At 34.5% G+C, this 24378-nt stretch overlaps 1 pseudogene; it reads left to right on the top strand.

The window, feature by feature from the left end:
- Positions 1–4059: 4059 nt before the first annotated feature.
- LOC144372660 (axin interactor, dorsalization-associated protein-like) lies at positions 4060–23104 on the top strand (annotated as a pseudogene).
- The last annotated feature ends 1274 nt before the right edge of the window (positions 23105–24378 follow it).

Genomic DNA, 24378 nt, shown 5'->3' with positions numbered 1-24378 from the left:
AAGAGCAGGGGCCCTATTTCTCTAATGACCCTGGTGATGTTATACAGCTGGGGGTCTTCCTAAAAACTGAGGCAGCTGGAAGACCCCCATCTTCAAACCCTGATTCTTTTGATCAACTCAGAAAGGTTTCAGACATTGCTCAAAGTAGGAAAAGGGACATTCTCAAGGGAGAGAGTGGGTCCTCTCAGAGGGGAGAGACAAAGAGCACTCTCCTGTGCTCCAGTTCTTTCTTTGAGGGGTGGGGGCAGGAAAGTTTCCAGAGAGTCCCACCAGGCCCACCTCTTGGCTCTTGACTGACAGCAGGGTGACATCAGAATTTCAAGTCTGCTTTGCCATGACAACTCTGTCACCTTGGCCCATGCTGACTGGTTCTATCTGGATTCTTAATCATTTTTACAGGTTTTATGGTTAGGAGGAATTATCTTTATCTTCCAGAATCTGGTCTGTGAAGGGACACATAACTTGGGTTATTCTTGTCAATGTTACTTCCTGCCTGAATTTCCTTGTAGATAATAGTTTGCTGAAGAATAAGACATATTCTTTCCACTTTGGTTAGTCAGGGCTGCAGGTAAATTGGTTTTTGGCAAAGAAAGCATGTGGGGGTGAAGAAAGCATGTGGGAATCAGCACAGTGGGACATTTCATAGAATTATTCTCTAAACATGTGTTCCCACCCTCCTCATCTGTCTGTCCCCTAACAGCAATGGTACATCTATACATTTCTGTAGTAGCATCTATAGACTTCTGACATTGGATCCTAGCCTCATCTAACTCTTGAGGATCCAGCATCATATAAGGGTATAAAGTAGGCACAAGTTGTTTACTTTCTCCATAAAGGCAGATAGTAAGGGGTGGCAGGCCTCTGCAGGCCACACTATAACTGTCTCTATATGAAGTACTCATGAGAGCAACTGAAGACTACATGCCAATGAATGGGGCACTGGCATAGATTTCTATGCCCTAGTTTTCTCACCCTAGATTAGGGTATCTCCTGTGTCTCCAGTGTTGGTGCCCATCCTTATGCTGTCTTTCCCAAGTGATTCTGCAGATGCATATTTTATGCTCCTGTGGCTTCAGATGGTCTGGTGTTTAGGAGGGGTTCCTGTAGATTGAGGCCTACTGTACCCCCACCCACACTCACACCCTTTGCTGCCCAGTGGATTCTTCAGTTCATGCGGATTATAGGGTACACTTTCTAAAGCCACAGGTGTGAGCTCAAGGTGAAGTGATACACTTAGTAGAGGACAAATGTGTGTTCTCCAGGATGGGATACTATTTTAAACATATTGGTCTGGGGAAAGTAGTGTCAGAAGATTGTACTTGACCCTCTCTACTAGGGTATCCCTGACTCCACAGGTGACTCACTAAGTCCATGGATGATTCATTTCAGTTACAAATTCAGAGAATTTGAAATAACCATTGAATGGATCTGTGGCCCCAGACATCTAGGAGAAGAACCTGGGACAGGTCCATTCCTGGCCCCATGTGAACCTTGTCAGAACCAGGGGGCCATCATGATGCTTCTTGAGACAGGGTCTCCCTATGTTGCTTAGGCAGATGAACTTCTAGTCCTCTTGACTCAGGCTTTTGGTACCTGGAATTACAGACACATGCTACCATAACAGGATCAACTTTTAAAAATTTTTGTTATATACATTTTTAATGGTTGATTTTTTTGCCCATTTCATTAAACTCTTATTACAATATGATCATTTCTGTGTTTTTGTTTCTGATATGAGTGAGACATGATCTTTCTGTTACCTGCTCCCCATTCTTGGTATCTATTCCATTGTTGTGTAAGTGATCAATATTTATTAATATTACTTATTAATATTGAGTTGATTTAACAGTTTAGTAACAATGATCATGCAGAAGTATAGAAAAGATGTTCTTATATTAAAAAATAAACAGTATTTCTTAGTGAGATAAGAAATATTAGGATTCTAGTCAACTAGATCAAGAAGGTCATGGAGAGAGTGAATGTCCATTTTAGATTTTCCGTTGCCATTTTGTATAAATTTATTTAGGCTGTAATTCTCTCATTAGCCTGTAAAGGAAGTAGCATTCTCATTTTAGAACTGGGAAGATTAGAGTATTTATGTAAATGTTGAAGTTATTGTTGTAATTGTAGGGCTAGGTTTTGATCTAAACCTTCTACTTTGATCTCCTGCTGCTTCCCCTTTGCTTGTCAGACTTAAGTTCCCACAGTCCTTTCTGTGCCTTGAATAAGACAAACTGTTTCCTACTTGGAACCTTTGTTGTTGCTCCAGCCTGTTCTCTAATACCTGGGAAGCCCTTATGCTAGAGCCACTTGTGGATGATTCCTCTCATCTCAGGTCTTGGCTCAAATGTCTTCTTACAGTATAGTTTTGAAAGGCACCCTGTCTACCTTAGCTACTCCACCAAGTTCTCTCTGCTTTTACACAGCATCCTGTTTGTATCCTTCATACCATTAATCAATCTTACATTATCTTGTTTATTTGTTGGCATATTTATTGTCTACTTTTCCTTAGTAAGGTCTAAGGTCCAGATATGAGTTCTTGATAACTGTGTGTATCTTTAGCACCTAAAACAGTGATTGGAACATTGTGAGTACTCGGTATGCATTTATTGAGATGAAGAAAGAGATAAAGGATGAGGAAGAGCTAAAGGGAGAGAGAATAAGAGTGAGTAATGAGAATCTAGGTACAAGTTTCCAACTTTTTTCTCACTGGATGATTGACTCCTATTGGAATAAGTTATGTAATTACAACCTGTTCTTTTTGAATTTCCTTATTTAGGAATCCAATATGCCATACTCCTTTTAACTCAAATCTGCAAGACTCCAAAATTAAAGTCTGAGTAATTAGAGTAAAAACCATGGGTTGCACAATTAATAATGCTAAATATTCACCTTGAAATAATTGCAGGTAGTCACTAGGAACCCATAAATTGGGGAATGAAACAATAAATTTCATAAAATACTTTTCCAGATACAGATAGAATTGTAGAACATCTGTCTGTAGGCTTACATGCCAGAAAGTAATCAACCAGGACACAAGAGGTGATAGCATTATGTTGTTTGATGACTTCCCTGAGGAGAAAGTCTGCTGTGTGTGTGTGTGTGTGTGTGTATGTGTATGTGTGTGTACACACGTGTAAAAATATATATATATATATGCATGTATATATGTATTTACACATATACAATAAATTTCATCATAAAAGGAATATTAGAATTATAACCTTGCTTCTACAAACCTTACCAGTGTGATAAGTATTGAGGAAAATCTACTGAGGATAAAGAATAAGATGTGATTATCTATTTCTCTTTAATTAGTCATCTTCAGTATCAATCTTTTAATTAAAATACTTCAGGAGAAGAGGTATTCTCTTTCACTGGTACCTCATATCACCTAGGACCTTGTACATTGGAGAACTATTTTATGGTTCATTTTCTATGAGGGCTCTGAGACTTTCCTTGGAGATCTTACAGTACTCTGAAAATACTGGTACCTGCAGTCCACAATGGACATTTTTATTTTGCTATGACATTCAGTAGTCAATTGCAGAGTCTTGAAATGATAGTGAAGCTCGGAATTTAAAATACATATATTAATGTGTGGTTAATACACTATAAAATATGATTAAAAGTATCAATTTAAGATATAACATATAAGACTAACTAATATATAAGTCTAAGATTATGATATAAGTCTAATGTTGGTCTATGTATTTTTTCTAGTCCTAAAGAATATTCTCACATATAATAAAGAATTTCCATTTGATGTTCAGCCTGTCCCATTAAGGTAAATAAATAAGCATCCATATTTTATCTTCTGATTTTATTATCTATTTTATGCCTGTTTTTCAAATATTTCTGTATTTTTTCCCTATCAAATTTGGTATTGGTGATATGGCTGATACCATTGGTAGCAATGAGATGATTGACATTGACATTTATATCAACATTAACCTAATAATCAGCATCTTATCTGGGAAGTTAGTGGCTATGAGGGTTAGCTGGTGTATTAAGTGGAGTAGCTCACTAATTTTTCTGTCCTTTTTTATATAGGAGAATTTCAGCCCCTGGTGAGGAAGAGCATTTGGAATTTGAAGAAGATGAAGAAGAAGGTGGTGCTGGAGCAGGGTCTCCTGATTCTTTTCCTGCTAGAGTGCCTGGTGGGTACAAAAAATGTACATTATATAATTCAAGGTCAGGTGTTTGGAACTTACTTTTGTACTTGTTAGTGGCGGGTAAAACATCTCCAGGTTTGCCAATCTTAAGCCAATTATCATGGCCATTCTGATAGCGGTAGCTAATGGTTTATTGTGAAAGTATCTTACTATTTGTGTCAGGGATCCTCAAAACATCCCGGGTTTAGTGATTGGCTAGGAAGACCCACAGGACTCAGCATATAGCTGTACTCACAGTTGTATTCTGAGTCATTACAACAAGAAAACACAAGAACAAAATTAGCAAAGGGTAAAAGCACACAGGCAAATTCCAGAGGAAACCAAACTTCTAAGAGTCATCTCCCAGCAGAGTCAAATATGTATTTGATTCTCTCAACATTATTTCACACCTGTAAAATGAAAAATATTGTCTATTGGGGAAACACTGTAGAGATTCAGTGCACAAGACACTTATTGGGGTTAGCATGAACCAAAACTAAAGACTCCAGGAAGAAAGCAAGTGTTCAGCACAAACCATATTGTTTGCATGGATGGTTTAGGCACAGTGATCTTCTTAACAGGGCATGATGGGAATCCTGCTGAAATCCAGGTTCCCAGATGCTAGCCATGGACCAACATTGTAAGTAGGCTTTCTAGAGTAACTGTTTGCTATGTTAATTCTTTTCTTTATATATCTAGCTGTTCTTTAAATAATCATATATGATTGTGAAACCTGGACCTGGAGGAACAGATACTATACAGTTGCCCTTAACAGGGAAATAAAGAATACATAGCAAGTTCTTTTTATTTGTGGAAGATCTTGACAAGGTTGTAAAATACCCTAGTCAAGCACCCTGAGTGAATTTTTTGCCTCTTCCACTTCTATAATTTCTTCTGTTCTTATACAGTGCACAGTTTTTACTTCTGATGAACTAGTTCATTTTTTGGAAGTGTGGAAATAACACTGTACTATTGTGATGCATTTTTTATGCTTTATGGTATAATTAAATATAATATACATATCATCCAGAAAACTTCATAATTAAAGTCATATTCCAGTAATTTAAATACTCTTTGGTAGAAGACGTTTGAAATATAAACAGTATAGGCTTAGACAAACAAGATACCTGCGCTTTTGAGTCTAACATCTGCCAATCAGTAGTTGAGTGACTGTACTTTTTTCTTTATAAAAGGAGATGTTGACAATGCCTAATTCATAGGGTTACAATGAAAATTAAGGCACCACATACAAAGCATTTGGCATGATACTTTTCATTTGCTGGGGTAGTGGTGGCTACTGTATTTTCATTATCACTTCTAAATGGTGCTAACAGTCCTACACCATAGGGTTATTGGAAAAATTACAGTCACTATAAAATGTTATTGTTAGTGTTTCTTTGATACAAGATAATTATTTATCCAGTGTAAACTGTGCTTTTCCAGCTAGATCATCTGCTCTCAGATCTAGAGCAAAGATCAGAAGAAATGTTCTTCCACATGGAATTGCTATGTAAATAAGAAATAGCTAACACTTGTATTTGTGATGTGCCACATACTATCCTAATCCTCTCATCTAATCCTCACAACAATAGTTTAGTTCTATTTTTCAGAGGTGAAAAGTGAGGCATAGAAAAACAAATTATCCATAATCACACAGAAGTTTGGCTACAGAGTCCATGCTTTTAACCATCATGTCTCATTTTAACATCTTTATTTTAATTGTCCCTAAAGCCTTAAAAAGAACTGCAGGAGAACCTCCCCATCTCAAGCTTCTGCAAAGTTCCTTTTGCCATGTAAACATAACAGTCACAGGTTCCCAGGATTAGAATATAGACATTTTTGTGAGGCCACTATTTATGCCTCATACTTTTAAATATGGAAAACTCTAAATGGCTACAGCTGTCCAAACCAAGTTTTCAATAACATCCCATGGATGTTATTGAGCTGTCACTAAGAACTCCAAGTAAGGGAGTGATTAAAAAAGAGTAACATTTGAACTTTGTACACTGGGCAATGCACATTCACAGGAATGGACAGAGACTGAGCAGCCCAGATAGCAATATGATAGGTCTTTAACACTCATATAGCAGTGAGCAGCAGGACTGTGTTCATTTGGTTAATTCCACTTTCAGTTTGTACTGCAAGACAAAGGAAGCCATTGGTAGCTGGTGAGCCCCAAGTTGTACTGAACACAGAAAGCATGTCTTTTTCTGACTTATCTGCCCCCAACCACCTCTTATGCACCAACCAGAGCAAGCATGCTCTCACTGGTGTCAAAAAGAGTTGGAAGGAATTACTCAATTCAGTGTGATTTTCTGCGAGAGGAAGATTCTAAGCCTAAACCTAAAGACAACTCTGATAAAGTAATGACAATGAATTAGAAGGTTTGGAACCATTTTACCACACTACTGTAATAGGGGATACCAAAAAGTCCATCTTGTTGATGGAAACTGTTTATTAACAGGTGATACTTGGGTAAAAACTCAAGTTGTTCTATTTCATTGTGCTTCATCTGTGGAAAACAATTTGTGAAGGTAGCTATGGATCCCCCAAATGGCTGTTTGTTAAACATAGACAAGTTCCCTCAAGAATGTTTTAAAAACTGTGTAAAAGCGTCTGACCTAGCCAAAAATGTTAGCGTAAAAGCGTCTGACCTAGCCACTGCCACTGTGGAGAGGAAAGGGAATTGTGCAAGTAAGGCCTCTGCCTCTGCTGGGCACCCCACAGCACTGACACAGACCAAGCAATGAAGCACCACTGTACCTGCAACAGGTACAGAAAAACAATGGGAGAACATCTGAAGCCCCCCACCCCCTGCCCATAACTTCTTTGTTCCAAGAGGATGCTGAGAAAAATGAAGGTCTAAGTATCAAGTAGGATGGCCATAGAGATCATGGAGAATCAGACAATGAAAGGACCACCAGCCTGAGGATGAGTCTGGAGTGACATGGATATGAAGGTCAATGGGATCCTTAAGACCCTGTCCTCACATGCAGAAGAGGAAGTCATTCTTTTCTTTCAACTTTTTTATTTTTGCTTTTTAAAAATTTCTATTGTTTATATCTCATATCATACTATAAGGACAATTTCTAGTCCAAAATTGGAAATGGCATGACAGTCTTTGTTCCAAAATAGTACATCATTGTCTAGGTCAGAACATTAAAAGAGGAAAATTACCAAAGATTATATTTTTTAAAACACTGATTTGAATTTGCTTTTTACATGATATTGTACAAATGTTTGTCACAGGCATTTACTTCAATAAGAGGTGAGTCAGTCTTCATTTTGCCTTGGTGCTTGGTAAATTAAATGTCATGAATAAGGAGTACAAAATTTGTTGTCCATACTTTTAGAACAGAGATGAACCTGATATCTAAAATGTAAACTAAGCATTATCATATGTGTGTGATTATATATTTATGTCTTCTTTGTTTTAGATTTATCATACTTGTAATTAAATTCAGATGTTTGATACTACCAATTCAAAGTCTGTCACACACATTTTTTAAGTGCACATTTCTTTGTAATTTTAAAATCCAATAAAAATGATATATATAAAATAATATTTTCTATTATTTTGGGATAATTTTAACATAATTTAAAATAATGGTATTATCAAATCATTATTTGGTCATAACATTTTGTAAATGGCACAAAACATGAAATGGGTCTTAAAAATCTAGCAAGAGAAAAATTTTGCAATTTGTACTGCACATCTGCAATTTGTACACACATACAAATTGTGTGAAAATATGAAAACACATGCACAATTTCTTTTGGTTGGTAACTGATTAGTAGTTGAGAAACTGGTCCAACCTTTCAAGATAAAGAGTAAAATTATAAGAAGTTTGTTCACTTTGAAATTATATTAAAAGTTTGATAAAAATCTTAGGGGTCTTTAGCATTCAAATAATAATATTTCTAGGTCTGTGAAAAATTATACCTGATTAAAGTTGTTTGTATATAAGTTATATGAATATATTCTTGTTTTTATTTTCTTTATTGACTGGTACTAGAAATATGTATTTTTCTGTGTTCAGAAATATGTGATTTGGATAATGGCTGAATTCTTAAGTGTAACCATCATATCTGGAAAAAAATAATAAATACTCTCACAAAACCTAAGATGAATCAGTGGGTATATGCTTCATACACAGATGCCATTTAGCATGCAAGGAAGAGTTACTACAGGTGTTGGGTTAAAAATTTGAGTGGCCAGAGGACTTTCAAGACAAAGCAGGCCAGATGTTGCTTAGAGCCTTGATGAAGAGCATACTCAATAGACATTTCCTATAAATCAATTTCTGCAAAGCTCTGGAGAAAACCTTTTGACTTCAAGTGACAAGATTCATGGATTAAAAAAAAACTTAGCCAGACTTAGTGGTGCATGCCTGTAATCCCAGGAACTTGGCAAGTTAAGGCAGGAGAGGCCAGCCTGGGGAACTTAGCAAAACCCTGTTTCAAAATAAAAAAAAATAAGTCAAAGAGCTGGGGATGTAGCTATGTGGTAGAGCACCCCAGACTTCAATCCCCAGTACTACAAACAAACAAGACAAATTATAAAACAGAAATCTTAAAATGTTTCCAAAACTGCTTAAGAGTAATAGAATATTAACAAGCCTTAAAACTATTGAAAAATAGCTAGGAGAACTTCCAGATAACATTGAATGGTATTTTCCTTTCCTTTCAATATAAGTACATGACTGGATGAGGGACTCTGGCTGTGACTGTTCGGCTCAGTCTGAGAATTTGAGACTTTGAGAGAAAGGAAGTGCACAGAGAGCCAGAGTTTAACTGCACACTTTGGTGGTATTTACTGCTTAACCCTAAATATATTCTGAAATTCTGTGAAATAAGGATGCCCTAATATTCATGGAACAGCAATGAATATTTTGTTGCAGTTTTAAACTTCCTATATGCATGAGTAAGAAAAGCACTGCACTTTAGCTGAAAATGAAATCCATATTTGCTTAACTCTCAAGTTCAACTCAGAATTGAATATTTATGAAGGAAAGAAACAAGTACAGGCTTGATATTAAAGAAGTAAGATTCACTCTTCATTTTGAGTTTCAAAAAACAGTTTTTGTACATATCTAAGACTATATAAAAGATGAATAACCAATACAAATCTAGAATAATGTTGAGATTGCTAGGCTTATGTTTAGGTCACTCAGAAATGTTTTTTTAAATTTTGTCTAAAATTGTGTCATGGCTATTTGTGCATGTGGTACTAGGAAACAAATGTAGGGCTTCACACAGGTGAGGCAAGCACCCTACCACTGAGCTACATCCCTAGTTCTTTCTATTTTGAGACAAAGTCTCTCTAAGTTGCCCCCACTGGCCTCAAATTTGCAATCCTCCTGCCTCAATTTCTTAAGTAGCTAGGATTATAAGCATATAATCCTGATCAGCTAATTTTTTATTTGTATTACTTTGGTTTATCATTTAGAAGCTTTAATATTCAACATGATAAATAAGTTTTCAGGTAATAAATAATAGGTTATAAATTTATATCCTCTATTTAAATGAAATCTACTGAGATTACCTTAAGAAAATTAAACTACTATTTGTACTTAAGCCAGTTAGTGTTTAAAGCAGTACACAAAAGTTACTGTTTGTCTTATGAGAATTGAAGGCTTTGAAAATGATATTAATGTCAAAGAAAGGTTTAACAATTTTTTATTCTTTTCAAGAAAGGTTGGATAAAAATTCATTTTTAATTTTAAATGGGAATAAACTACTCTTGGTCATACCATAGTCATATATTATACTTCATCTCATTAGCTTAACAGTAGTAGTGTTTAGCATGTGTGTTTGTCAAAACTCATAAAGCTGCACACTAAAAAAAGATGCCTTTTATATATGTAAAGGACACCTTAATCAATATTTTTTCAAAAGATCATAATAAGCTAGATGCTATGGCACAAGCCTGTAATCCATGTGACTTGGGAGGCTGAGGCAGGAGGATCCCAAGTTTAAGACTAATCTCAGCAACTCAGTGAGGCCCTCAGCAACTAAGTGAAATCCTGTCTCAAAATGAAAAATAAAAAGGGCTGAGGATGTGGCTCACTGGTAAAGTACCCCTGTGTTAAATCCTCAGTACCAAAAAAAAAAAAAATACAACAAACTTACAATTATATAAATTACATAAAATAAAGATAATAAAAATGTTATAATTCTTAGGAGCACCCTGCCATGATAATATAGACACAACAGCCTTATCATGAATGAAATCTTCAATGTCCACAGTATAACAATTTTCCCCATTCTACAATTAAGTTAAAGGTCAAATTGTCCTTCAATGACATTTTTAATTTTATAATGACACAGGCCTTGGAAAATATGATCGAAAATCAAATATAGCCAATTGAACTATATGTACTCTTTCTTACTTTGAGGAAAATAATTCAGGGAATAGAAAGGTTTAGTGAGCTTTCTGTATCTCTGAAATAAAATACCAAAATGCTATATCAGAATACAAAAATCTAATTACTTTGGGCTTAATCTTTCATAGCAAATAGACTTAATTTACAGAGTTTCTTTTCAACTCAGCAACCTGAAACCCATAAAGTCCTTAATCTGTCCATTTCATGACTTACATCATCTGCTTCAAGGATCTTGTTTGCTACAGAAGTATAGCTAGTGAACAAATAATCAAACCAGAAATTTATAGAACTGGAATCTATTTCAAGTACAGCATGTGGTTTGAAAAGGAAATAAAAAATACAGAAAAATTTTAGCAAATTTATTTACATCATCATCTCAGCAATTTTGAAATTTCCTACAAATATGACAAGTAAAATATAGCTCTTTCTTCATAAGGACAAACAGTAATTACAAGGTAATTATTTATTGTGTGTAGTGATTTCTTTCTTATCCTTGTTAGTCTTCGAATTTTATGAATGTAGTTGACTTGTTCTCATATTACACTATGTAATTGGATATGTTAATTCTTCACTTAGAAATCTTCCTTTTAATGCATTGGCTCAATTTACAACTATCATGGTTTTATCTTTGATGCAAAAACATGCATATAGATGGTATGGTATTATTTTAGCATTTGATCTTCTTTTATGTTTATTATTTCTTCACTCATTGATATAGATTCTCTAGCCATTTGTTTACTAGAGCATGATAACCTCTAGAACTGGAAATTCAGTCATTCATTCAATAAAATATTTCTTCAACAAAGATCTGTTTATTCCTTGTGCATACTACAAAAGGAACAGTTCCCACACCTTTCAGGATGCTTATTGTGTAGTCAGCAAGACAGAGCCAAAAGCACATGATTATGATTAGAGATGTGCACCAATGTCATAGGTTGGCAAAAAAGAAGGGCTGAGGGAGTTCAATAAATCTAGCCAGATTTAGGACTCACTGAGTATGTAGGAGTTGACCATGCAGAGAGAGAGAGCACATCATAGACCATTCTGAAACACCTTAAATAGGCACCTTTCTATGTAATCTATGATCTTAATTACACTCAGCTTCCTTCATCATGGAACACAATGTTTGACATTCTACCTTGAATTAAACAAGAAATTCAGACTTGAAATCACTGCCTCCATATTAAATTATTCGAAGCATAATGATTACATTAAACCTTACTGTGTAGTCTCAGGCAAAAAGATTGTTGGTAAGGAATGTAGCATCAGCCCTACCATTTCAACTGAAAGACCTAGATGATGACAGGTTATAAAATTGACTCACCCCAAAGTAACAACAAGTTTAATATCAACTTGGAAAAAAATAATCTTAACAACAAAAAGACTTTGAAAGTTGTAAAGCAATCATCTTTTGAATGTCAAAAAAGGTAGTAAAGAGGTAATACATAAAAGAAGTAACATTCTTGGGGGTTTTGGGGGGTGGGGTGGGGTGGGTTCTTTTTTTGTCTTTTTTAGAACTGGGGTTTGAATCCAGTATTTTGCAAATGCAAGGCAGACAATTTGCCACTGAGCTACATCCCAACCCAACATTCTTAATATATAAAAAAATTTTAATTGTAATAACCAAAGCAGAATACATGAGAGGAACAGACAATATGAGCGAGCGCACGAGCGTGCGCGCACACACACACACACACACACACACACACACACACACACATTTAAAAAACATCCGTTAAACATAAAAAGATACTCAACTTTATTTTTAATAAAAAACAGAAATTAAAGCTACTGTTGGTGAGCCTTAGGGGAAATAGGTACTTATTAATCACTGGTGGGAACAGAAAAATGGTGAGGTTCCTTTGGAGGGGAATTGAGCATTCTCTAACAACATATAAGTACATATTTTTTCCTTAGCAATCCCATTCCTGAGAATTTACTCTGAAGATGCACCCCCAAAATACAGGAAAAAGAGGAGGAAACATTTGCATATACACAAGATTCTCTGTTTAGGTGTTTTTTATAATGATAAAAAGTTAGAAATAAAGTAACTGCCATATGAAGATTGACTGAATAAACATAGGATGCTGTAGAAAATAATTCAGAAAATCTCCATGAACTAATGAGTGATTTTTCAAATTATTGTTAGCAGAATTTATCAAGGTAGTTCACATTAGCAGATTAAGGGGAAAGATTTCATAAAGTTGTCAACAATGCAGAAAAAGTCTTCAGTTAAGTTTGAAATACAGCCTTGATTTTAAACAATTCTTGTCAAAGAACAGAAAAACATCCTTAACCTGATAAAACATGGCTACATGACATTTACAGCCCAAAATCGTTTAATGATGAATTTGAACAAAACAAGAGTGTCTATTACTTCTTTTCATCAGCATTGTTTTGGAAGCTCTAGCTACTGCACTAGGACAAGAAAATGAAATATAAAAGGGGGGATGTTCTTTATTTGCACATTTATGAATATATAGAGAATATATGCAAAAAACCTATTCATAACTCATTAATAAGATAATGTGGTTCCTGGATAGAAAATCTGTACAGACAAATCAATTTTATCTCAAACAAGTAATAGTTGCTTAGAAAATGAACTATTATAATATTTATAGTAGTATTAAATAATATCAAGGACCTTATTATAAATTCAACAAAAGAAATATAAGAATTTTATGTAGAAAATAAACCTTTATTGAAAGAAATAAAAGAATATCAAAAGGAAAAGGAAACTGGAGCAATCTTGAAATTAGGGAAAAAGATGGAAGAGTGACTTAATAATTGTTATGGTTGGTGAGATGTTGAATTGTACATTCTCTTTTACTTTTTTCATTTCTCTCAATTGAATTGTTTATGAGAATGCATTTTATAAAAACAGTGAAGTCATTATTCTTTTTTTCATTTGTTCATAATAGTTATTCTTGACATTAGATTCATTTGGACTAATTATAAATGCATGGGATATAATTTGCTTCAATTCAGTCCCTTCACCCTCCCCATCCTCCCTCCCACTGTTCCCTTTCATCTACTTTACTGATCTATTTATTTACATTTTTTAAAATTAGTATGTTATAGATATTCAAAATGATGAGTTTCATTGTAGTATATTCACATATGTGCATTGAAAAGTTAATTTGGTTTCATTCCACAGTTTTTCCCTACCCACTCCCCATTCCCTTCTTTTTCTTTTATTGATTTTATTTTTTTTAAATACACGACAATGGAGTGTATTACAATTCTTATTACACATATAGAGCACATTTTTTTTTATCTTTGTATAAAGTATGTTCATGCCAATTCACGTTGTACATATACTTGTTTTTTTTGCATTACAATTCTTATTACACATATATACTACAATTTTTCATATCTCTGTTTGTATATAAAGTAGGTTGACATCCAATATGTGTCTTCAGACATGTACTTTGGATAATGATGTCCATCACATTCATTCCACATTTATTAGGAGGCTAATCCCCTGCCTCCTCCCTTTCCCTCACTCCCCTCTTCCCTATCTAAAATCCATCTATTCATCCCATTTTCCTCTTCCCTACCCTATTATGAGTCAGCCTCCTTATATCAGAGAAAACATTTGGCATTTGTTTTTTGGGGATTGACTAACTTCACTTAGCGTTATCTTCTCCAATGCCATCCATTTACCTGCAAATGCCATAATTTTATTCTCTTTAAAAAACGTTCATAGTGTATATATGCCACATTTTTAAAAATCCATTCATCCACTGAAGGGCATGTAGGTTGGCTCCACAGTTTAGCTATTGTGAATTGTGCTGCTATAAACATTGATGTGGCTGTGTCCCTGTAGTATGTTGTTTTTAAGTCCTTTGGGTATAGTCCAAGGAGAGGAATAGCTTGGTCAAATGGTGGTTCCATTCCCAGATTTCCAAGGAATCTCCATACTGCTTTCCAGATTGGCTGCACCAATTTGCAGTCCCACCAGCAATGTATGAGTGTACCTTTTTCCCCACATCCTCTCCAATACTTATTGTTGTTTGTCTTCATAATAGCTGCCATTCTTACTGGAGTTGTATCTTAGTTTTGATTTGCATTTCTCTGATTGCTAGAGATGTTGAAATTTTTTTCATATATTTGTTGATTGATTGTATATCCTCTTCTGAGAAGTGTTTGTTCAAGTCCTTGGCCCATTTTTTGATTGGGTTACTTGTTTTTTCAGTGCTTAGCTTTTTGAGTTCTTTATATACCCTAGAGATTAGTGCTCTATCTGATGTGTGAGGGGTAAAAATTTTCTCCCAGATGTAGGCTCTCTGTTCACCTCACGGATTGTTTTCTTTTGCTGAGAAAAAAAAACTTTTTAGTTTGAATCCATCCCATTTATTGATTCCTGGTTTTAATTCTTGTGCCATAGGAGTCTTATTAAGGAAGTTGGGGCCAAACCCACATGATGAAGATTAGGGCCTACTTTTTTCTTCTGTTAGACGAAGAGTCTCTGGCTTAATTCCTAGGTCCTTGATCCATTTTGAGTTAAGTTTTGTGCATGGTGAGATTTATGAGTTTAATTCCATTTTGTTGCATATGGATTTCCAGTTTTCCCAGCACCATTTGTTGAAAATGCTATCTTTTCTCCAGTGCATGTTTTTGGCACCTTTGTCTAAAATAAGATGATTGTAATTTTGTGGGTTAGTCTCTGTGTCCTCTATTCTGTACCATTGATCTACCAGTCTGTTTTAGTGCCAAAACCAAGCTGTTTTTGTTACTATTGCTCTGTAGTATAGTTTAAGGTCTCATATAGCGATACTCCCTGCTTCACTCTTCCTGCTAAGGATTTCTTTAGCTATTCTTGGTCTCTTATTTTTCCAGATGAATTTCATGATTGCCTTTTCTATTTTTATGAGGAATGCCATTGAGAATTTGATTGGAATTGCATTAAATCTATATAGTGCTTTTGGTAGTTTGGTCATTTTGATAATATTAATTCTGCCTATCCAAGAGCAAGGTAGATCTTTCCAGAAATAGTAAATGAATTCAGCAAAGGAGCAGGATATAAATCAACACCCATAAATCAAAGGCATTTCTGTATATCAGTGACAAAGCCTCTGAGAAGGAAATGAGGAAAACTACTCCATTCACAATAACCTCAAAAAAATGATACTTGAGAATCAATTAAAGAAGTCAAAGATCTATACAATAAAAACTACAGAACCCTAAAGAGAGAAATCAAAGAAGATCTTAAAGGATGGAAAGATCTACACATTCCCTTTTTAAAAGGAGAAAGGGAGGAGGAGGGAGGGAGAGGGGGAAGTTGGGCAGGGTCAGATCAGAATATGATAACCCAAAGGGTGGGGTTTGGCCTGCTGAGAACTTCTAACTGAAGGAGATTGGAATCTCAAAAGCAAGCTCAGCAGCAAAGCCTTTGCTCTCCTCCTTCCCTCCTGTCCGTTCACCCTTCTCTCCCAAAGCCAGTCATAAAACCTAGAAAGTGCTCTCTCTCTCTCTCTCTCTCTCTCTCTCTCTCTCTCTCTTTCTTTCTCTCTCTCTCTCTCTCTCTCTCTCTCTCTCTCTCTCTCTCTCTCTCTCTCTTTCCTTCCTTCCCTGCTATTCCCTTCCTGTCCCCCTACCCTCCATTCCCCCCTCTCTTAAAACCCTCATTCCAGACAGGACCTGCCTTAGGTCCAGAAGGAAAGAAGGCTATACAGAGAGGCCAAGAAGAATCTGACCAGACAGGGCTTGCTGGGACCCTGGCAGCCTTTTACCATTAGCTCACACCCCCTTTTCCAGTCATTTCTACATGGCCATCCATTCTTCAGGGAACATAAACATAAAAACAGGAGTTTTCCCTACATCTCTAGGTCTTTATTTCTGAAGGCTTTTAGGTCAAATAAAATTCTATTAAATAATTGTAATGATTTTTAAAATGTAAAGATATATACTAGTTCATAAATTAGAAGAAGCAGTTTATAAAGATAGACTCTTTCTGAAACTCATCTGAATTTTTATTGCAGCTATAGAATAAAGATACTGTATTAGTGGTAAGAGGATAAACAGTCCGGTAAGACAGAAAACTCAGAAAGTGATTGCCACATGATTTATGATTGAAGTGGGACTGCAGATCAGTGGTGGAAAATGTCAGTCTTTTTAATGAGTAGTGCTGAGACAATTGAGTATTTATGTGAAATTGAATGAAATTAAAGCCCCTACTATACACCATAGTCAATAATTCTGTGTGACATATGGAATTAAGTGTGAATGGCAAAACAATAAAATGCTTTCAAGATAATACCTTTATGATTTTGGAGTGGGGTAAGTTGTCTTAAATATGACATAAAAAGCACTGATAGTAAAGGAAGATATTAAGAAATTTGATATTACTAGCAGTAAGTATTTATCATAATCAGAAGACACCATGGCAGAGAAAAGTCATTCTTAACATTCAAAACTAATACTTGGTGTTAGAAGTTAGCAATGGTTGCTATCTTTTGGAAGAGTTAATTGGATATGGTGGGGGGAAGGACACTCCCAGGAGGCTGATCATATCTTTCCTAGATCTGATACTAGTTATACAGGTGTATTCACTTTGTGGAAGTTCAGCAAACTGTACTAACAATTTGTACATTTTAAAATGTATATGCTCTACTTCAACAAAAAGTCTTTATAAAGGAAAAGTACTAAGAAGCTATTTGTAAAATATTTGTCCAGCAAAATAATAGAGACCTCCTACAGCTCAATAAGATAGATATCTCAATAAAAAATAAAGCAAAATAATTGAACACACTTCAGAAAAGAGGAAATCATATATTTGATTTATTCTAAAAGGTGCTCAACCTTATTAATCTTCAGAGGAATGCAAATTAAAATGATTGATCTCTTTATACCAAAATTGGCTAATATGAAGAATCTGAGAAAACAGTACCTAGTGAGGATGTGGAGCAATGGGAACACTACTGCACTTGGGCTAGGAATAAAAATTGGCACAACCACCTTGGGAAATGGATTGTCATTATATAGTAGGTATGGAGGTAACATGCCAGGTGACTTAGTGATTCCTCTGTTTCAGAAATGGGTGCTTATGGGAACCAGAAGATGTTCAGAAGAGTATTTATTATAGCCTTGTTAACTATATCCAAACACTTGAAGTAATTCAAATGTCTATCAACACAAGAATGTGTACATAAACTGTAGCATATTTATACAGCCATGTACTACATAATAGAATGAACTTTTCTGCAGAAAAATTCATATATGATATACATACATGTGAATATGTATGTATATAAATATAAATGTATACATATTCACATTTTTCATAAAATTTCAGAGGTGTTTCTTAACTCTCTGAAGTTCATCCCAGATGTCCAGGTACAAGCCCCTCTTCTAAAAGTACCCTCATTTGTCAATCAAAGAAGATGCATAAAAGGTATTATGTATATATTTAATGATATCAGCCTGAGCCCATTTAGGTTTGTTAATGCAACAGTGGAATGCAGCCTCCAGGCCTTCCCATTATTGCATTTGTCTGTATTGTCTTCATATTTGTTTAAATTAGAAAGTAATACATTTTTAACAGCACTGTTGAGGTACAATTTGCATTTCATAACATTTCCCTTCTGTAAGTATAAAATTCATCGATTTTTGACACCTCTATAGAGTTTTGCATCTGTCATCACTATACAAGTTCAGAACATTCCCATCACCTCTCAAAATTTTCTCAAGCCACATTTGCCATCAATCAAATGTGTATTTTCAAATGTAGTGTGTTTATTGCTTCATGTATTTCAAATAACTCATCATTAAAAGTAGCATAACACATTGTTGAATAGAAACTTGAAAAACATCAACCAAAATCTTTTGTTAAGTGTATTTTGAGGTTCTGTATACATACTTGATTAAAATCAGCTTATTTGCATCTGTTCTCTATTGCTAGTTTCAAAAAAGGGAACATACTGAACAGTTGATTTCTTCCTTCATATGTCCTTGGTGGGTGAATGTTGTCATGTTGTTCTGGGTGGGTTTTTAGTTTTAAAAATTTTAGTTGGTTTTGGGGAAAATGTTCAGTTATACAAATGGCCATTTTATATGGCAGTCTGTATAGTACTAATTTCTGAGAGAATAACTCATACAAAATAGAATGAAGAATAGAAGTTAGACTATATAGTTAAATTAAAACATAAATATCAAATTGTAAATTATTTTCTTTATTAGGAGTAACTAAAGAGAAGAATGTATTGATCAACTCTGATATTAAATGTCTCAGACTTTAGAACAGTATAACAAGTATTTTAAAAGCTTTTCTTGTCTTTGTTCTACCACTTCATATTAAGATGCTGAGTATAATATAGAAGTACATATGGAATATAAATATTATGTGAGCATATTATACAATTATGTATAATTGGGCTTCCTCAAGTAATCTTTTTAACATACTTTTATTATACATACTATATACTATTATTATAGAAATGATTATTTCTGCTTAAAGGTGATTTATGGTTGGGAAATGCAGATATATTATGTGTAAAATTAAATATTTTTCTAAAAAAGTATAACATCAGATGTTCATGAATTTTGGAAATAAAAATACATAATGCCTAGCTAGTTCCTAAGAGGTAGGCTATATCTTCTGTTTGTCAAAGTATTTACTCTGAATTGTTGGTGGAGCTAACTTTTACTGAGGTTTCTCTGTTGCCAGGTACTTTATTACCAAGGTTGCCATCAGAACCGGGAATGACATTACTCACTATCAGGATTGAGAAAATTGGTCTGAAAGACACTGGACAGTGCATCGATCCCTATATTACAGTTAGTATAAAGGGTAAATAACTGGCAAATTGCATTATGTTTTTTCTCATATGGGACAAAGTTTTTGACAGGGGATGGTCTTGTATATGTGACAACTTACTTTAATGCATTCTATAATGAGGCAAAATCCTAGAAGAGATCATAACAGAACATAGTTCGAAAGACTTACAAAAAATATTTCCTACTTATACACTCACTTTTGCTTTTGAGTTTGTATAGATTTTTGCTCTTCAGATTCCATCTAATGTGCAGACTAAACATACACATTGTCCTTAACAGCAGCTACAGTCTTCAGGATGTAGATTAACAATAGCACCCCTCACCTTCTCCTATCCAGTCTATATTCATTTCTCTCCACAAAGCCCCATATCCTATTTTCCCATCTCTCCTGCTTCAGCTCCTTCTTCTTCCTGTGCTACTGAGGTATCTACTTAGGTGAATCCTACAGAGGCAGATGAAAATCAGGGGACAGGGAAGTAGGGTGCATCCATAACATCCATGCCCTGAAAGCAATCCTGTGGGATGATGATGTGATTAAGGAATAAATTATACCATTTTACAGAAATAACTATAGTTAGTACAAACGGCTTATTTTAATCTGTAGTTTTGCACCAAAGGAACAGATCGGTGCTGAAATTAAATGGAGGAACTTTTATCAATTGCAGAAATAAAGTCAGATCCATGGGTTCATTAGTGCTAATTAAAAGAAAAATATGACCACAAAGAAAAACATTTATTTAAAGAACATAATCCACAGCACTAATACTGGTACACTTTTAAATTCTGAGGTTACCAGTTATCAAATATATAGTGTACCGGAAAATATTTACATTGTTTGATAGGCCATTTATAAAACTGCATACTCATTGAGAAAGTATACTTAAAACACAAAAATATTTAATGATGTTGTAAATGTTAAATTACCTTTGCATATGTTATACTGAAATATTTTTATGTAAATATTTTTTTTAATTATTAAATGTACTAAATTGTTTTTTGAGCTTTTTGAGACACATAAATGAATAACACATAAACACTGAGGAGTTATTAAATGAGTCCATGTTGAATTTGACTAAACTGAGATTTTTAAACCCGGAAAATTAAAACTATATATAACGTGCCATCTGGTTGTTGTAAATTCAGGGTATGTTGTAAACAGTATAACCAGAATTTAGATAATATATATGAAAAATTATTAATTAACCAAAGGGTTTTTGTTGGCTGTTCTCATCCATTTTTGGTTCTTAACAGGGAAATTATGATAAGGTTAGGTTTAAAGGCTTTTCTAAATAAGTCATATACTTGATCAAAGTTAGAAATTGGTGGCAGAGCTCCATTGTGTCAAATTATATACTCCAGATTTTTTTTGGCATAGAAATATATAGTGGGCTATTCCCTAAGGAAAAAAAAAAAAACATGTTTGTTCTTTTTACCACTTCACTATGAAGATCAAGTTTTGTCCACTTGGCCATGTAAAGGCTTCCTACCACTTCACTATGAAGATCAAGTTTTGTCCACTTGGCCATGTAAAGGCTTCCTTGTCCCCTTCATGAGGTCTCCTATCCAGTCTATATTCATTTCTCTCCACATACCCCATGAACTTCAACAACTCTCACATACTTGCTCACACCAAATAGGAATCTCTTAGCCTGAGAATCTCCTCTCAGCTCTTTCCATGCCTCTTTAGGAACTGTAACCTTTGCAGTTTCTATATTTTCCGTCTGTATATGTGAATGCTCATAAGCAGAAACTTAATTGTTTCTCCAGATCTGAATGACATAGATTTAACTCCTGTGCAAGATACTCCTGTGGCTTCAAGAAAAGAAGATACATATGTTCATTTTAATGTGGACATTGAGCTCCAGAAGCATATTGAAAAATTAACCAAAGGTTTGTAATTATCAGTTACTGACTTCTTAAGGACACAGTACTTATCTGGGTTTGTGTTCATAGTATACTTAACACAAGATCTTATGTCACATAGTTATGAATATTGACTTAAAGTCAAATCAAAAATTTTTTTAAAATATGAGAATTAGCAGTTGCATTATCTAGTTGTGTAATAATGTGGTTAAATATTATTTGATAGGGAAGTTTTTCTCATAATACAGAGTTAAGGAAGCAGGTTCCCTAATAATTACCTTAAGTCCTTTTAGGAACCTAATGATTACTTTCTAACAGTTAAAGAATTATTTTTTTTTTCTTTCAATAAGATGCATTGGGTAAAAAGATACTATAACTGGCAGTTAGTTTGTAAGAATATGGAAAGGACAATCTGGGCGTGGTTTCAGGAGGGAGAGAAATGATATAAGGTAGAATTTTTTTTTAAAGGAACTCTTAAATTTCTATTCTATCTAATACAGGTGCTTATTGAAACCATTTCTATAGGTACTGCTGATACTTAAGTAACTTCTGTTTTTCTTGTGGTATTTAATATTTTATATTCTTTGGTAGTTTATGATTCTACCTGTGTACATAACTTACATTCTTGCTATACATTTTTGTTGTACTTTGTAGAATTTAATGATATGGAGAAATGTCATTCAGACATGCTAGTACCAGAGCTTGGAGTGACAGCCACAGTGAGTTATCAACAGTTGTGTCATCAGACTGTTTGACACATGTTACTTTGTAAAATCATAGGCTTCTGGTGACACATAAGAAATGTGTGGTCTCTGGCTTATGTTGTTTGTTTTAATTCCTTAGGTGCAGCTATCTTCTTTGAATTCAAACACTACAAGCCTAAAAAAGGTTTACCAGCATCAAGTGTTTTGCTTTCATGGAGATGGATGAGATTAAACCTGGGCCAACTGTAATAGAACTGTAAGTGATATACATATAGGATTCATACTGTTCTAATGGTTACTAGTTCATGTTTCTTCTTAGTCCCTCTTATCGAGAATGTAACATTGGAGTAGATCAATCATCAAAGTATTTTAAACAATGATCTTTCTATTGTGGTTACAGATACAAGAAACCCACTGACTTTAAAAGAAAGAAATTGCAGTTATTGACCAAGAAACCACTTTATCTTCATCTACATCAAACTTTGCACAAGGAATGATTCTGACATGAGTAATGTGGAATTTCTGTGAATTTTACCACTCAGTAGAAACCATCATAGCTCTGTGTAGCATATTCATCCTTCAGGAGGCAGGAAGTGAACCATATCTATAGGCCAGTGAGTCCATTGCAAAGCTGTACCACAGAACTAAAGTCCAGCACCTCATTGTTATGACTCCTTTAGATAGATTTATTGTAGATTTTGAAACTTGTTTTTACTTTTCTATTAATTGTGCAATTAATAGTCTGTTTCCTAATTTACCACTGTTCCTACCCTGCTTCCTGGAACAATATTGCTGTGGTAGGTATGCTCATCTTCAAACTTAATACAGCAATAAGAATGTGCTAGAGTTTACACATTTGCTCACTTTTGCTCCAATATGGTCTTTTGATTTGAATTAACTTCAAACTTTTGAATTGAAGTGGGTAGGATAGTACTAGATTGCTTTGAAAGGAAATTGGATCAGTTATGGTCTGTCTTTTAGGCTGTTCCTTAGAGCTGGCCTAAATTCACCCTCATCTGATAGTTCTACTTAGAAATAGTGTGCCTTGATCAGATCAATATCTTATATGGGAGTGTTCCCCAGATTGTAGCTGTGATTTTTTTCTAGATGACCAGATTGTTTTTCTGAAAGTGAGCATATTTTTAGTCATGTTGATTAGTTGTTCTATATCACATTGCTATTGTTTCTACGGTTAACATTAAATGATTCTAGGGTTAACATTAAAACTATCTCAGAATAATTACAAATTTTTGAGTGGGTTTACGTCGTCTAAATCATGTCATCTAAAAATAATTGAGTCAGATGCTAATGAGATTCTGCAGGAACAACTGCTGTTTTTCTGACAACTGATTGTGAAACCTTAAAACCTGCATACCTTGTCTTTATAAAGTGATGAGTATGCAAAATTTGGAAAGATATTCTATTTTTTTAATATAGGTAGATACGACTGCCATTTATTTCCTATTTAGATATATTGACATTCATATGAAAATATGCAGGTTATTAGCCTATTATAATTTCACTATTTACATTACTTTTAACTTGATGAGACATAAATAAAACTGTCATAGTACACAAGGTGGATATTTGATACACAGAAAATAAAGATTTGTGAGGAGCTTTTTTGTGGGTTACATGTAGAACCCATGTATTTTAATATTCACTATTTTAAATGAACAATGCATGAAGGGAATGCAATACTTGGCCTATTTTTAAACTAGTGTAAACCCTAATCATACCATCAATTTGCTTTTTAAAACGAATAACAGTTATTTTAGCCCTTGCACTTCAAGAGATCTAGTCTTTAATTTTTCAGTTGTCTGTTAGGTCAGTTTTGTTTACTAGATGAATGTTAATAAAACTATATGAGCTTGAAAGAATTCTCAACCAAATTTAGTCTTTTCTTTCATCTGGATTGGGTTAATTTCACAAGTGCAAAAATAGTTCAGTATACAGTAGTTCTAGGAAATGAAGAATTTGCCTTAATAAAATGTTCACTCAACCGAAACTCTGAGTAGTCAAAATTTCCAGACTGTAAACTTCTCAAGAGAAGGGCCTCATCTTCTCCATGTCATGTAAACTTTCCAAGGTGCTTGGCAGCACTCTACTCTGTACCCTGTGGAGTGCTCAGTACCTTTTTGTTTGATGTTACTGATGTTTGATGTTGCTCCCTTAAAATCTACTATTAAAATGTAGCAAAACTGATACATTGTTCTTTCTGTTTTCTCATACTATAAAATATGTATATCAAAGTGATAATTTAAAAAAAACAAACTTTTTTTGGTTGTAGATGGACACAGTACCTTTATATTTATATGTGGTGCTGAGGATCAAACCCAGTGCCTCACATGCAACCCCAGCCCCTCAAAGTGATAATTTATATGAAGAAATATTTAGCATCCTTCACATAAGAATGCTTTTTTTTAACCTCGATTTATTTATGTGGTGCTGAGGATTAAACCCAAGGCCTTGCCTGTGCTAGGCAAGTACTCT

Source organism: Ictidomys tridecemlineatus, unplaced genomic scaffold (assembly GCF_052094955.1).
Source record: "Ictidomys tridecemlineatus isolate mIctTri1 unplaced genomic scaffold, mIctTri1.hap1 Scaffold_143, whole genome shotgun sequence".
Taxonomy (NCBI): domain Eukaryota; kingdom Metazoa; phylum Chordata; class Mammalia; order Rodentia; family Sciuridae; genus Ictidomys; species Ictidomys tridecemlineatus.
This window is presented reverse-complemented; position numbering and strand designations above follow the sequence as displayed.